The sequence below is a fragment of the Acinonyx jubatus genome, chromosome A1 (genome assembly GCF_027475565.1).
Source record: "Acinonyx jubatus isolate Ajub_Pintada_27869175 chromosome A1, VMU_Ajub_asm_v1.0, whole genome shotgun sequence".
Lineage (NCBI taxonomy): Eukaryota > Metazoa > Chordata > Mammalia > Carnivora > Felidae > Acinonyx > Acinonyx jubatus.
Genome location: NC_069380.1, coordinates 29,880,163 through 29,897,605, shown reverse-complemented (window position 1 = coordinate 29,897,605; position 17,443 = coordinate 29,880,163).

The following is a 17,443-nucleotide window of genomic DNA, read 5'->3' as shown; positions in this document are numbered from 1 at the left end:
GTGGTCCTTCCTCTGCAGACCCCCTCCTACAAACAAAGCCAGGTCTCTGTCTCCTGGGCACACTGAGGTCTCTGTTCTCCCTTCCCTTACTTCCTCTTCTTTCTACCTTGAGGAATTTTATACTCTGGAGGGCAATCCCTCTGTTTGAACAATCTCCTAAAAGGAACTACTTGGGGAACCTAAACCCCTAATGTAGGTGTTTCCTCCCCCTCTATCCTTCCCCCGAGGCAAAAATTGCAAAACCAGCTATCTCCTTAAATACTGGAAGGGAAGAGGGGAAAAGGGACAGTGAGAAGACATTTAAAAGCATTTGGTGGGGTGTCTGGGTGGCTCAGTTGGTTAAACATCCAACTTGATTTCGGCTCAGGTCATGATCTCAGGGTCGTGAGATCGAGTCCCACTTCAGACTCCATGCTGAGCATGCAGCCTAATTAAGATTCTCTCTCTCTCTCCCTCTCTCTCTGCTGCCCCTGCCCACCGCATGTGCTCTCTCTCTCTTAAAAAACAAAAAAATCATCTCAGTAATATCATGCCACCACTTAGTTAGAAAAAGAACGGAGAAATAAACAGAAGAGAAGGCCAAAATGGAGAATGGAGTGTCAATGACTTTATCAGCAATTTTCTGATATTCAGAGAATTTGCTTCTGCCTTTGATAGAGGCTGGTACCCATAGAACATACCTCCACGTTCAGTCCCCACTTCTCGATGTGCAATAAACCCTCAAATTTCCAAACTTGAATTTGACAACAATCGCCAAGAGTTATTCAATCTATGATTAAGTCAATGAATAAATACACATTGGTAACAGAAAAAATATTAACCACCATATCACTGTCCTATAACACTGTATGTTGTTGCAATGGAAAGTGTGTTTTTTTAAATTTTTTTCTTAATGTTTATTTTGGAGAGAGAGAGACAGAGAGAGACAGAGAGTGAATGGGATAGGAGCAGAGGAAGAGGGAGACACAGAATCCAAAGCAGGCTCCAGGCTCTGAGCTGTCAGCACAGAGCCCAACACAGGGCTCGAACCCACAAACTGTGAGATCGTGACCTGAGCCAAAGTCAGACACCTAACCAACTGAGCCACCCAGGTGCCCCAGAAAGTGTGTGTTTTTTTAAATTAACAAGTGTCATCTACTTTGAGAACATACCCATAAGAAAGAAAAATCATGGAAATGTAGGGCTGAGAAAACTTAAAGCTTATCTAATCCAGTGGTGTTCAAGCTTGACCATACATATCAATCACCTGGGCAGATTTCACAATTACATATGTGACCTTTCCTACCTCAGACTGATGCATCAGCTAAGCCCCAATCACTGATATATTTTAAAAGCTCCTTGGGTGATGGGGCGCCTGGGTGGCTCAGTTGGTTAAGCATCCAACTCTTGATTTTGGCTCAGGTCATGATCTCACGGTTCATGAGTTCACACTCTGCATCAGGCTCCGCACTGACAGCACAGAGCCTGCTTGGGATTCTCTATCTCCCCACCCCCCCCCCCCCCGTCTCTCAAAAATAAATAAATAAGGCTAAAGGAAACAAACAAACAAAAAAAAAGCTCCCTGGGTGATACTAACACACTGGAGGTCAAAAGCCTGCTGAACTCTGGCCAACTCAAATAACTCCTGCTGAGTTGTCATTTATCCAAGATGCATCATCAGTGAAAAATCAAGTTTCCAACTGCTTCTCCTGACCCTTTGTCACGCATTCTTTCCACCACACCCCCACTAAATCCCCACATTATAAAACATCCCAGTGTCCAAAACAGGCTCTACTCCTGTTTATGCCAGTGTTCAAGACAACACGTTAGAATAGTATCGAATCGTATTCTCATGATAGTCTCACTTCCAAAGCTGTAACATTTGTTCCTATTTCCCCAAAGAATTACGCTACAGCCCCCAACCCTACCCGGTCCACACGTTTGATAAATGTTAAACAACACGTTTATGAGATGGCATTCCATTCTAGAATGACATTTAAAAGCTCTGAAGTTTAATTGCTGTGGATAACCATCGATCATTGCCGGGATGCCCCTGGGACGGTGGACGGTGAGGTATGCCATCCATCTCGTGGCGCTACTGTGGCTGGCTGACTTCCCCTCTTCATCACCAGTGGATGGGGCCGATGGAGATCGCTGCCGCACTTTGAAAGTGCCTCCCTCGCCTCACCTGCTCTGCATGACTGCTGAACTGAGCCTTGTTGTGACAGTCCGCCTGCTCTTCCCTGTTCAGATTAATGAATACAGCTTTGGCTGTTAATTCAAAGCTAGTCAAGCTTGTATCCAACAATTAGAGACCAATTTTCATATTCAGCGCGAGTGTGTGTGTGGAAGGGTGTGGGAGAGGGGTGCAATGGGGGGTGATTCTTTACATCTGGGGTGAGCGTGAAGAAGATTAGGGGATCCTGAAGGCAGTGCCCGAAACTCTCACTGGTCTGGCCACAACAAACGGTTTCAAGCCTCAACTTCTTTGCGAGCTACGACGACGCGACCCTGGGGGTTTGAGCTTCCTGCCCTGCAGCTAGCCTGCAATCCATCAAAAATAACAAGCACACGGAAGGCCCCTGTGCACGTCTGCCTTCGAGGAGGGTCAGCAGCTAAGCCAGTATTTGAAGGCGCTTGAGAATCAGAGCCCCAAATCTCCCACTTCTCTTTTCTCCCCTCCACAATAAGAAATGAAATGTTTGCTTGTACATAGAATTACGTAAGCAACCTCATCCGCCCCCTTTCAGGGTCATCCAGGGCACTGGAGACTAAATACTCAATTCTCAACCCTGAAAGTTCCTCCCCAGTAAAGCACTACTTACAAAGGTTCTGTCTTGCATGAAAAAGCTATATATGGACCCCAGGTGCCAAATCCTGCCAAGGTGTGCTCTTACCGGAATTTCTATTTACAGAAAGGAGAAAATAAGAACTGCCAGAGCATTCCTGCCCCTGGTTACCGATGGTAGAGGTGGTTCAGGGGAACACATTCCCCAACCAAGGTGTGCTACACCTTTGCTCTGGGAATAGAAATCTCTTCCTAGTCATTTTGACTGATCTTGTTTTTAAAGCATGTGGCCTGGGGCTAGAGCACAATACATAGCAGCCGGTGGTAGTTTGGGTAATGTTCATAAACTCCAGTTACACTCCTTACTTGAATTTTTTTTTAGCTTGCATTCAGTATTTAGCAGTTGTCTTTGGCATCAGACTAGCTCAGCTTTGCAAGGAAGGATCAAGAATGGAATTATTGTCCCCTTTTAAGCAGTGCTCCCATGGGAACCACGTGGAAATGGTAGAGATGATACAGTGTGAGTGTCTCCCCCCCAACAGGTGAAAGGCAGGCAGAGAGTCGGAGACAGCACCTGCTATAACCCTTTCTCTGGATCTCTGTTATGCTCAAATGCTTGAAGTCTGTGTGCTTTTTAAAGGGTGGCGATTATTTTGTTTGTCAACTAGTGATTAAAAAGACCTAACTTACAGAACGGATGCTGGCAATAAATGAGATAAATGTAAAGCGTTGAGTGTTGTCTCCAGCACATAGGTAGAACTTAATAAATGAGACAGTGGAAAACATATCAATAATGGGTCCTGTCTCCCTGGAAGTTTACACTTAATTGGGGACACATAAAATAAATAATGGAACAAATAAATAAATGGTTATAGAGTGAGTAAGGGTTAGTGATGATGGAAGACACAGTTACTCTAATAGAGAATAATCAGTACTGAGGCAGCTGCTTTGGATAGGGTGGTCGAGGGAGCCACTCTGGGGAAGTGACATTTAAGCTGAGACCACACAAGGCGAAGCAGGAAGAGCTGGGCAAGTGGCAGTCCAAGCACAGGGAACAGAAATCACAAAGCCTATGCGGCGGTGAAGGGATCAGAGAGGCTGAAATGTGGGCACCCAAGGGAGAGGACAGGATGAGGGGAGGCTGGACAATTTTGATTGTACTTTAAATGCTTGTTCCTCAAAGTGTGGTTCTGGCATCACCTGGGAGCTCCTTGGAAATACAGAAACTCAGGCACCACCAAATCAGAATCTGCATTTTAACAAGATCCCTGGGCAATCGATGCCTTGGCACGTTCTGAGATTAAGAACCCTGGTTTAGGAAGCCACTGATAAGTTGAGGCAGCACAGTGGTGCCATTTGCCTTATATCTTCAAAAGATTCACTCCGGATGCCATGGTGAAAATGGGTTGGGGGAAATGGAGAGAGTTTTTACCGCCATTGCTCATTACTTTTGCAGTCGTCTGCCAAGCTTACTGTTCCTTCTCCTTCCAAGGCTGGGTCCTGCTGTAATCTGGCTATTTTCCACATCAAGTCCGGCCCAGGGGCTACTGCCCTGCTTTCTGCTTACGTACTGCTCAGTGCCGCTGTCCCTCTGCCTTGTATTTTCAAGGGTCACCTGTTCCCGCATTTCCCCAGATCTCAGCACTTCCCGCCACATCAGGAGGCCCACCCTCTGACATCCTGACAAACCCCTCTGAGGCTGGAGACAGCCCTGCCTTGGATACTGCACCCCACACCTTCAGCTGGCTCTCTGCTGGCCCTGGCCTGTGCCTCAGGGGCGGGTCCATACCCCGTCCATCTGTTCCCACGGCATACCCTCCTCCATACCCCAGGAGTTCAGAGACCAGGTGAAAAGTGAGCATTCCTGGTGACCATAATTAGATTCCAAAGATGCAAAAGGACTTCATAAGAAACTGCCAACCATCTTCATACAAAAAAAATAAAATAAAATAAAACTTTTTCAATCGATTGTTGGGGGGAGCTGTTCATGAGCTAACCACTTTTAATTCATTATTCGACAGTAATCGCAACAGAATTACATGTAACGAGACAAGACCCTCTATGGGTTTTTAGCAGTCACGTGAGGTAACAGAACAGTTCTTGTTAAGGAACTGAAACATAATCAAAGGAGCCTTCGTGTCTGTTGCGGAGTCTGGGTGACAAGACTACCAACAGTAAGCCCCAAAGACGGATAATACTGGTTGTCTGGGGATAAGGATACCTCGGTGCTTAGTGGAGAAGCATCTAAATGCTGGGGTTGATGGAACATGCATGGAGGTTGTTGAGGATGGATGGAGATCTTGCTCAGCGAAAAGCTGTCCAGGAGGCTGGGAGCCAAGGTCAAAACAAAAAAAAAAAAAAGCACTTCTGAACGATTTCTAATGGAAGTTCGTACGTAACTTTTGCAGCCACACTACAGGTGTATCAAGCCCCTCCCGGTTATGTGGCCACGGTGAAGAATATTTTCCCTCATTCTATGTCGTGCCCTGGAGTGCAGGAACCGTTCGTGCTGGTGCTCAGCACCTGTCTCTCTATGTGGCATTGTAAGGTAGTCCTTATATTAGCGGAGTTCAAGCGCACCCGGGAAATGAGGGCAACATTAAAAAGTGGGGTGTTTATCTGCGAGACAGAGGAAAGCCGGTGAGAAGAACGTCGTAAGGGTTTAATCGGGTCACAATGCATTTCATCCTTGGGAGATCTGAGTTAGGCGGCTGGGAGCACCACAGGGGCATGGTTCCAAAATTGTTTTCATTACGCATTTTCTTGAAACCCTCTGAAGAAGCTCACCTTTCTCACCTCAAATGGCTATGTCATCACCTTTATTTCTGCTCTGACTCTGGCTTTAATGGATTTTCTGAGCTTCTAGCTTTGAAACCATATAGAAAGGACGGCCTCACCTGAGTACCATAGCTGTTACTCAGATCAAATGTCATCCACCATCCTCAGGGACAGCTTTAACTTGAGAAAAGTTCAAATTTGGGGGGTTAAAACCAAGCAAACACATTCTATATGTTTTCAATTGTCTCCAAAAGAATCTTCAGGAAGACGACACTTATTTTCTCTCAGTTTGACACTACATCTGGTATAAAACAAATAAAGGAAGTCGAAATGACATTTTGTACGGTATCTTTGGGGGGAAATGATGTTAGAAGAAAAAAATTACTAACCAAATATTCACATTGCTTTATAAGGGAAAAGAACCTTTGGATGCAAAGTTCATACTTGACAGGTAATGTGACAATAAAAGGGGGAGAAACATGAATTAAAATGCAATGAAAAGTTCATATTCTCCGTGCACAGAAAAATAAGTGAATGTCCTTAAATTGATCAGCTCTCCAGCTGGGAGAAGACTTCAAATGATTGATGGATGCATGATGGTTTTTCTTTTAGATGTATGTTGAACCATAGTGAGGAGATTAATTGCAGTCACTTTTTTAAAAGAACACATAAATGCATTTGTAATGTACTGTGCTTTGCATACAGTAGAAAGTTAAAAGTCATTTTTACAATTAATCCAAAACCAAGGGATAGATCAGTGGCAGAGAACTAGGGATTCTTTGTATTTAGCATAAAGAAAAAAGGCTCTAAATACTGGAATTCACTGGAAAGCTAAACCTAAAGGTGGTGTCAGAGAGAGGAACACAGGGGGGGAAAGGCCAGGAATGGGTCATCACAGCCACAAACCCACTAGGCGAGTTCTCAAGTTCTCATCAATAAAACCCAGGAGACCAACCAGCTGTCATGCCCCAGCAAGGAAGAGGTGGAAAAAGTGTTGAAGCAGAATCGGATTACACGCGCAAATGTAATTCTCCCAACTGACTACTCATGAAAATCACATGGGAAGCTTCTAAGAAGAGAGCTTCTAGGATTCCCTTGACACTCACAGGATCAGAATTGCCGAACGGATCCCAGGATATTTCCTAGAGTTCAGAACCTCTGCTTGTTTTTCAGGCTGAATCAGTGTGTTTTTAGACCAATGGTTGAGTATGAGGTATGAAGCCCTTATTTTAATGACAAAACATTTCAAGACCACTATGTTTGTAGTTGTAGTATCTGTTACTGTTATTGCTCAATGAGAAATTTAGCAGGTGTATATGCGTGATAGCTCCAAGGTCAGTGATTGGGAATCACTAATATGGAGATAGTACTTGCCTTCATGAGGGTGAATACTATCTTCTCCACCATTGTTTTCCTAGACTTTAGCCCTGTGCCTGATAGGTAATGGGTGACCGCAAAACAGTCAACCAATTAGGGAATCAGGAGGCTTCGAAATTACTTTCAGGTAGGATTGAAGATTTAGGAATACTGCATCCAGTGGTATTGCAAAGATCAGAGTGGAGAGCACTTCATACCCAAAGTTTATAATGTCGGAACACCTAGACCCAGGAATCTTGCCCACCTTGACCTTTGAAATCTTTGTGATTACTCCTCTGTATCTTGTGCTTATCCCAATGACAGGTTCACGGGAGGTATACAATAAATAGCATTTGTTCAATAAATCAATGCATCCTTTCTTAGGGTCATTAGAAGTCAGATTCATCAGTTATGAGGAAAAATTGGGGGGATCTCTTCCAATTTTTTTTCAAAATAAAAACACACTAAAAAGAACCTATAGTTATATCTAAGCCATCTGAATGTTATTAATTTACATGATTTTTAGATCAAGAGAAAGTTATTTCGAGTTTCTTAAATGGTTAATTTTTTTTTATTTTATCAACTCTTTGAAAGTTTATTTATCTTGAGAGAGACAGACACAGCATGAATGGGGAAGGGTCAGAGAGAGCGGGAGACAGAACCCCAAGCAGGCACTGTGCTGTCAGCGCAGAGCTGGATGCGGGGCTCGAACCCACGAAACTGTGAGATCATGACCTGAGCTGAAGCCAAGAGTCGGATGCTTAACCGACTGAGCCACCCAGGCGCCCTTATCAATTCTTTATTAAATCAATAGAAATGAAAGTATATGAAACCTCAAGGAGTTTCCCCATCATCCCCACCACGATCCGCCTATTTCTGTGGATTTGCCAGTCAGAGTGACAGGTAGAACCCTATCTCAGGATTTCTGACGGCCTGCACTACCTGCAGCCCCTCCCTAGCCATATGTGAGAGCCCTAACTAAGGGGATGTGAGCAGAAGTGCTGTGGCCAACTTCTGCTGTCTGTCCTTGCCTCCCTCCATTTTCCCTTTCCACTCGCTGGCATGTACATGTGGCAGTGACCCAGACACCAACAGTACCCTGAATGATGATGGGGCCACAGGATGGAAGAAACCTAGGTCTCTTAATGAATGACTGTCATGAGCAAGGCCTTCCCCATAAGCCTAAACTGCTCCCCTTCATACGGTCATGAGAAAAGCCGTCAATTTCCGCCTTGAGTCTCTGTCTTTGTGATTTCTTTGTTTCAGAAATTTAACTAGGGGTGGCGCCCAGCTGGTCATAAGAGCAGGCGGCTCTTGATCTCGGGGTCATGAGTTCAAGCCCCAAGTCGGGCATAGAGATTACTTAAATAAACTTAAGAAAAAAAAGAAAAAAACTTAGCCAATGCCTAACTATTACACTTCTTATTCTCAAGTTCTGTGATTTCATATATATCCAATAGGCAAAACGCCTATCCAATGAGTATACTAGTTGTAAGTTTTCCCCCAAAGGAATTGTATGGATCAAAGCAAATACTCTGTTTTGTTATTCTACACAGATGACAACCACCAATAGAAAATGTTCTCAAGGCAATTGTGCCAAATAGCAAAAAACGGTGAGACCACAAAGCTAAAAATAGTATGATACACGGTATTTTTTGACCTAGATATATCATCTGAAGGTGCATCTTCTTGGGCATACGTTAAACACATTCTCAGTGACAAGAAACAATATTTGTGAGTTTATTTCTGAGCATGTGCATCGAGTTAATTAGCAAACTCCCAACTTCCTGTGCATGCAGATTGCGGAGTTCAAGAAGTGGCGATTTACCCACATAAACCTTACGCAGCTTTCACTGTTCTGTCAGATCTGCCTACTTAAATGCATAAATTGAGTGCTGTGTGTTGTACCCACCTAGAAATATGGCAGGATTCCTTGGGAGAAGTGAAAATTAAAATGTCAGAAAGAAAAAACTCTTTGCCATCTCACCCTCAAAGGTATGCCATGGGGTGGAAGTCATTCTTCTGCAGATGTGGTGGTGCCAGGCCAAATGTGGCAACAGTTTGGTGCTTCTCCTAGGCCACCCGTCCGAACACACACACACTTACTCTCAGCACAGGGGAAGCGTGTATATGCTGGGCAGTGAGAACACACGTGCTTCAGGGAAACAGTCAAGCATAGAGTTCACCTTTCCTTTTCCAAGTGTTTCATTTATCATTTCAGGACCAAAACCTGACCCAAGATTCTCAGCTCAAGATTATGTGTTGCTTTTCCACATAGAGCAGGCTTCTTAATTCTTATTTTTGTCTGAATTGTCTACGCATTCCTGATGAAAGGCTGAGTTTTCCTTCGCCCTGCTTCCTTCATGACAGAAACGATTCCCCGTTTCAAAGGATAAAGATTATCCCGACACTACTCTGTGAAATTGCTTTCTACCATAATCACTCATTTAATATTTTTTAAATGCCTTGCTTGGGATTACTTGAAAACAGATTACTTATTCCTATATTAGTTGAGATCGTTCAATGGCTTCCAATATGTATTTTTTAAATGTTTATTTATTTTGAGAGAGAGAGAGAAGAGGGGCAGAGAGAATAGAGAGAGAACAACACCAAGCAGGTCCTGTGCTATCATGTGCACAGATATCCTTGTGATAGCACAAGCAGGTCCTGTGCTATCATGAGCCCAGTGCCTCATGTGGGGCTTAGTCTCACAAATGGTGATATCATGACCTGAGCGAAATCAAGGGTCCATCACCTAACTGACTAAGCCACCCAGGCGCCCCTCCACAATGCATTTAAGTGACTTAGATATCCTTGAGGGTGATGAAGCGGCTTCTCCAATAACATCTGGCATTTTTAAATGACACAAACGTGTGTTGTGTGCACACGTATGAACACCTGTGTGCACACATACGTTTATTCTTGGCAAGACTGTGTGGGTCAGAAGACATAACAAAGTACTTATTTTTATGTTGAAATTTTTTTTAAATTTCTTTTAAACTCTTTTTATTTTTTAGACAGACAGAGAGACAGAGCACAAGCAGGGAGGAGCAGAAAGAAGGGGAGACACACATCCGAAGCAGGCTCCAGGCTCTAAGCTGTCAGCACAGAGCCCGATGCGGTGCTCGAACACACGAACTGTGTGAGATCATGACCTGGGCCAAAGTCGGACGCTTAATCTGCTGAGCCACCCAGGTGCCCCGAGTTTTACGCTGACATTTTAATTCAGCATGGCAAAGTCGGTTCCCTTGTACAAGCTGGCCAGAAGTTTAACCAAGTTTAACTTGACTCTGACCAAGCTTTTATTAATTAAAATATGAAAAATGATAAATTGTTACTGAATAAGGTTTATTTTTGGTAGATATATTTTTTAAAAGATAGTGATTTCCCACTGCCAGTAGGCTCACTAAGTTCCTTTGTTGCTTTAGCAACAAAAGGATATAATTATATCATTTATATATATATTTATATTTAATATATTTAACATAATTAAATATTTATTAATTTAATATATTAATAAGTATTTGCTAATTTAATATAATGTTTAAGTATATATGTATATATATCATTTATATATATAAATGATATAATTATATATCTGTAATATATATTACATACATAATACATATTTATATATATATTTATAGCATATAGTTTGTGATAAATTTGCAATTTTCTCCGGAGATTTTAATATTGTATCCCAAGATCATTTAAACAATCTGTTGGTCATATTGTCAAACTATCAAATGGAATAATCATAGAAAGTTCGGCTTGTCCTCCCTCTCAACTGAATTATGCCAATAGAGCAGGTGTCAAAGGGAAAAGAAACCCCTATTTGCCAGTCATTTACTACTCAGGAAAATAAATAAAAGTAGAACCTAGGTCTATTTCATCCTCCTACACATTTTTCTTTGTCACACACACAAGACAATTCTCATTACTTCCATTCAATCCTCCCGTATTTCTTAATTTTACAAATTCAAAGTACGTTTTTGACTGACTAGTTCCCACCCTATCCACACTTCCAGAGACCGTTTAAAGCAACATAAAAGGGAGAGGATATGGCATCATATTCTATTGTCCCTGTGGCCCTCTGCACCAAGCCCAGCCATCTGAAAGAGATCCACATCTCTGGGTCTTACATCGAGTGTTTACTTTTTATCATTTCAAAGTGTTTCTCTTCGCTAGCACTGCTGTCAAATTTATGAATAAGTCTGGAAATTTTCAAGATAAGCTGAAATTGGTCTTATTTGTTGGCTTCTGACTCAAATTCCCTCTACTTCTTCAGGGAGGAAGCTACTGATTTTAGAATCCAACTGCTGTATGTTTCTTTGCCCCAGCTCTAGCTGTAAATCACACTTGGTTTCACAGATTTGATAAAGCCTGTGAGCTTATAATGTCCCTGCCAGAACTAGCCAAGAGTTACTTCCTGGGGAATGAAGCCAGTCGGCAGCCCTTCCAGCCACATAAATATGACCCTATTAGGTGGAAGTCAGCGGGCCCATCGAAAGGTGGGGATTTGCCCAAACAACTCCAACAAAGTAGCCTGATCAAAGTGATAAGAGAAATTTCCGAAAACGGCAAGGGGAAAGAAAACAACGGAGGGTTCTGTGTTGATTTTTGTCGTCTGCCCTTCAACTCTGCTTGGATTCTGCAGCAAGTAAGATTTCCTACCAATACATGACCTGTTTCTATATAAAAACATGAGCTTATCCACTAATGCAGCCCGTCGCTCACACCTCAGATCCCACATCACATCACAAGCCGCTGTTTTGAAAAGTGAAAGCCCAAAGACTTGTACAGGTTTCGGCAGAGGTGGGGAGAGGAGCAGGGAGTTATAAAAATTCAGATATCACATTTACGCATTTCATGTCTTTCCAACTTTAAAAGACACTGAGTGCCCTTTGATGGTGCTGGCGAAGATCAGTGGTAATGGCAGAGAAGAATTATGTTGTCACACTGAAACATATTTTACCCACGAATAAAAAGGGAATATATAATAGAACTGATAATGGTTTATTATCACAAGAACTGCCTTGCTCAGTTAGCTCTTATTTGACTCTATCAAAGACCATCTGTAACATGGAAACACATTGTTTAAATATTCACTCATTATTTAATTCACTCACTATATATATGCTGAGCATCTGCTACACACACACGCACAGACACACACACACACACACACACACACACACGCTATGTGCATTTGCTTCTAATATTATTGACACAACGAATGTGCCTGCCTGGTTTGGGGGAGGATAGGAAGAGTATAGACAAGCATTTAAAATCTAAAAGACAGGGGCACCGGTTGAACATCCGACTCTTGATTTCCTTGGGTCACGATCTCAGGGTTCGTGGGGTCAAGCTCTGCATCGGGTTCTGCGCTGACAGCACGGAGCCTCCCCAGCTTGTACTCACTCTCTCGAAATAAATAAATAAACTTTAAAAAATAGCATCTAAAAGACAAAAGCAAGTTTGGACTTTCCCCCAACATAGATACGCATTATTCTAGTTTGTCCACAAATAAGGGGGTTTATATTTCACTATCTGCATGAAGTTCATGCGTGTAAATCTTCAATAATAAAGTCTGAGAATAAAAGACTCTACGGGGCGCCTGGGTGGCTCAGTCGGTTAGGCGTCCGACTTCGGCCCAGGTCATGATCTCGCGGTCCGTGAGTTCGAGCCCTGCGTCGGGCTCTGTTCTGACAGCTCAGAGCCTAGAGCCTGCTTCGGATTCTGTGTCTCCCTCTCTCTCTGACCCTCCCCCGTTCATGCTCTGTCTCTCTCTGTCACAAAAATAAATAAACATTAAAAAAAATTAAAGAAAAAAAAAGACTCTAAGCTGGAAGTACTAAGACATCAGTGTCAGACAAACTAACTTAAATAAATGATGTTTCATTGTTTTTATTCTCTAATATCATCTTTAATAAAGTGAATTTTCAAAAACTAAATATTAAAAACCTGACGGGAAGCTTAAAGATCAAATAGTCCAACATTATCATTTTATTGGTGGGCAACCTGAGCCCCACAGCGGTTGAGATTCCTAATGTTGCACAAATAATGGCCGTGGGGTGTAGAAATGAGGAGTCACACAAAGGGGTCGAGGGGACTCTTCACTATCCAAGTAAGAAAGGTGCTCAGACTCTCGTCTGTACTGGGGGGGTCTCTCTGTTCAGGTGCTCCAGGCAAAGGGAATATGTGATTAAGAAAGGTTTTTCACCCAAGCCCTGAAAAGGATTTCCTGACAGGGAGAACTTGCTTTCAAGTTTATCTCTCAACATGGTATTCACAAATTAATGGATGAGACGGAGATTAAAATACCTCAAATTAGACACCAAATTCTGCGAATTGTTTTCAACTATATAATTAGAATAAAAAATCAAAATTGAGAACCTGCCAGTTCCCAGAGCTTTTCAGGTCTTCACAAAAGGGGAACTCACTGTCTCTTCATCTTTTTATTAGGGACAAAACACATTGGATGAGCATCGCCAGCTTTGGATAGGCAGTCATGGGCTGCATTTCATCATGTGCAGGCCTCTTACAAAGAGTTCAATTATCTAGCCCCTGGAAGGAGACACCGCAAAAAGAAAAAAAAAAAATTAAGCAGGCATTAGTGGACTGAGGGCCACTCATCTCATCCTCAGTAAGCTCTGACGGATGCTACTGAGTCACTTGACAGCCAGCTTTGTCCCCGGTCGCTTGACACAGAAAAGCCCACGCTCCGAAGCTGTCATCTTGGGCACATCTGCTCTGGCAGGACCTCATACGAGGCATCTCCCTCATAAAAGGACCCTTCTAGTGGATAATATAAACCTGTTGCAAATGACAACCACCGTGTCCATCCAGAGCACAAACACAAGTGATGATATGGTGCATTCCTGTTGTGCTCACACCCTATGCCAAGTGACAAGCATGATGTTGGGAATAAGATGCACCATAAAAGGACATTCATGGAGATCATTTATGTATTGCCCCATGGGGGTCACGCCAACGGAAGCATCCTGAGGAAGCTTCTATGGAGACTCCCATTTTCTAGGAATAGCGTTTAAAGTAGATTGGCCTATCCCAAAAAGCCTCACTTTATTTCTGTGCTGTACCCTGCTTCACATATTTACTCTTGTGACTCCAGGGAAGGCTGTGGTGACAGAGAACTCCTCCAGCTACGTTCCATTGAATAAGTGATGAAGGTAGCACAAAATTCCTTCTTTCACTCAGCGTACACACTCATTTAAAGCCCATCACTGGTGACATTGGCCCTAACACCTCACTTTTGTGGACACCTGACAGCACGCAACAAAACCCTGAAATGGTCAGTTGGAGCTACCGTTTTCGGGCCCTGCGAATTTCCAAGTTCACAGTACGCTCGGGGATGACAGAAATATTTCACCGGAGCAGTCATCATTTCTCCATTTTACGGCACTTCCTTTCCAGTTCGCAGTTTTTACATGTGTCACTCCATCTAATCCTTACAACATCACAAACGATCAAATTTTTTTTAAAGATTTTATTTTCAAGTAGCCTCTACACCCAGCATGGGGCTCAAACTCACCACCCCGAGATCAAGAGGCCGACGCTCCACACACTGAGCCAGCCAGGTGCCCCAGAAACTATCAATTTTAAAGAAGATATTGAGATTCATAAAGTCTAAGTGGCTAGCCACAGCTCACACAGCTGGGAAAAAAGAGACACAACTGAACCCACATGCAATGGACTCTTGCCATGTTCGCTCTCCAGCATTCACTATCCCTAAACGAGGGGGCGGGATGCACTATTATGTGTATCTTGATATAAGGCATGGCCCAATTCCCTATCTTTGTGCAGCACAGTGAAGTGAGTGGGCATTTTACCTATATACGTATGCCATAGATAACAATGCCCTTTGCAAAGCTTATAAGGATTTCTTATCCAGTCGCCTATTCCTTACCCTGATCATTGCCATATTCCTCTCGCACTGTTTCTGCCTCATCAAAGCACTATCTCTCACAATTGTTTCAGTCAATGTCTATGGTCATAGATACCAAAGCAGCAGAAAAAAGGTTGATCTCCTCCAGTTCTCTGGGGGTTAGCATACAAGCCCATGACACAGACCTGGCCAATCACAGGTTCCTCCTTTGGTCCCTAAAACGTGAGGGAGGACCCAAAGGCAAAGGGAGAATCATCTGGAAAGAGCAAGCGGAGAGCGCCGTGCCCGCCACAGTCATGGCGAGGGTTAGGTGGGGAAACACCTGAGCACAGAGATGAAAACACAGGAGCCCAGGTTCCCCTGCTCCTGTTCATGGTGTTAGCTACCCAGTAGCCCCCCAATAATTCCCTGTCTGCCCAGTTAGCCAGGGTCAGTGTCTCTTGTGTACAATTCAGAACCCTACGTGACACACCCAGCTGTCCAATTTTAATGTCACTGGTTTTTCCAATACCCTCAGCCTCTTATAATAATTAAATTTGATATTCAATGAGGCTCTAAATAATTAATATCCCCTTTCCTGAAAATCAGAAGAACTTGTGGCTCCTATTCAGAAGTCTAACCTGAAGTGTGTATACATTAATTTTGTGCTCTTTGGCATTACATAACATGGAGGGAATAAGGATCAGTTACTACGCTTTTTTTGGTAAAATTGTCCAGGACCACTCCAGCATACAGGAAATGCTTCCCACCCCCCCCCAACCTGGAACTCGTAATAGTTAATGTGTATAGCATCATGTGCCAAGCGGTGACCTATTGTCTTATAACAATTCTTACATCAGTGTCATATCTCAAATACATCCGAAATTTTGTTCTTATGTGTTTCATATATAATTTTTTAAATTAGAATTATGGCAAAGTGGAAGAAGGCAGGGGCTGGATACTAAATTTCTCTGCATCCCCTACCAACTACAGTATATAGATCAAGATCCTTTGCCTATAAAAGGTACCTACTCCTAAGTTTGATGCAAAAAAATGTTTCTTCTAGTTTGAGACTAACCAATTATTCTGGGTTTACTTCTATACCTTGAAACCTCTTTTTATATTTTTTTGTCAGCCCATATGGTAACATACAGCAGATGAATAATAAATATTTGAAAATCAGTGGCCAATTGGTCAGAAAAGATCTCTGACATCAATGACTGCCCAATAATATTGAAGCAGCAGTTGACATAAAATGACCAGAAAGAAGGATTCTAGAAAAAGGATGGCAATAGTCACAGGTAGGATAAAGATCCTTATACTAGTACTATATTAAATATAAACACACACACACACACACACACACACACACACACACACACAGAGAGTATTTAAGGCGTTTGAAATACTCAATGACTTTACATTTTGTATGAAGACATTTTTTCCTCCTTGTCTCCCTGCCCTTGCCTAAGAGAACAGAAGTCATACACAAAGAAGCTGCTGGTAATTGTCATTTTTGCCACAGACCCAATCTTCTCTAGTCATAATTATGTCTAAAAACAAAACAAAACAAACCCCTGGTAAATGCAGACAGTAGGATATAGGGAGAATCACTAGGGGGAAATTGGTGATGGTACATGCATATTTTAAGAACATTTCTTTCAACTGCCAGTCGCCTTGTCTAATCAGGTTACCTCTATTCTGAAGAAGCAAATATCAAAGTCAAGATGGAATATAAATGCAACATTATAATATATGGCATGTAGAATGAAGATATGGCAAAGGTTGACATTGATGATGATTAAACCGTTTGGGATTTGGTCTTAGAGATATGGGGATGGAATCCATAATCAGCAGCCCTCCTCTCCTCCTTCTACAGTCCCAGCTAATGTACATCGGCTTCATAACTATCTACTAAAAGATAGGTGGGGAGTTCCTTACCTACACTAATTACAAGAACAATTTATGCTGAATCATCAGCAGGAATGTCAAAAACACTCCTTGAAAAACAAAACAATGTAAAACGGACTTTAGTGGGTGCAGAACATCTGTTTGCTAGGGCAGAAGAAAAGAGAAAAATCACAAGAAGTCAGAGAGGATGAGAGCAGCAAAGTATCTTCTTTGTCATTCCTAACTGAATGACAGGTGCAAGTCTATTATGTGAAGAAAATGGTGCACCTTAGCGATGATGGCCTCACAGATGGAGAGGCTCATTGGCAGCTGCTGGGTCCTCAAGACCCCACCACTTGGCACTTTTACCTCCTGCTCCTTGCCCTCAGAAATGTGAATCAGACACGGAAGGGCGATACCCCAGAAGTTTTCAGAGATGCATCTTAAATATTGTGTCCATTTTTATATAACACTATCAGATGTTCTGGAACCAAAGAACAAAAGATGATGGCTGTATGACAGAGAAGTTTCACCGTGAAATTAACAAAAACCTTTATCGCAAAAGATGTTTTAAAACATCATTTAGTTAGTACATAAAAGCATCAGGAACTAAATTTTTTACTCGAGGGTTTCTTGGAATCTAAGAGTGTTAGGGCTATTATTTCATGATTAAGAAGTAATTCCTTGTGATTAGGCAATGTCAACTAAAAAAATTTTTTTTTCTGCAAAAGCCATCCATATCTAAATGCATATAATTACCTTTTTCC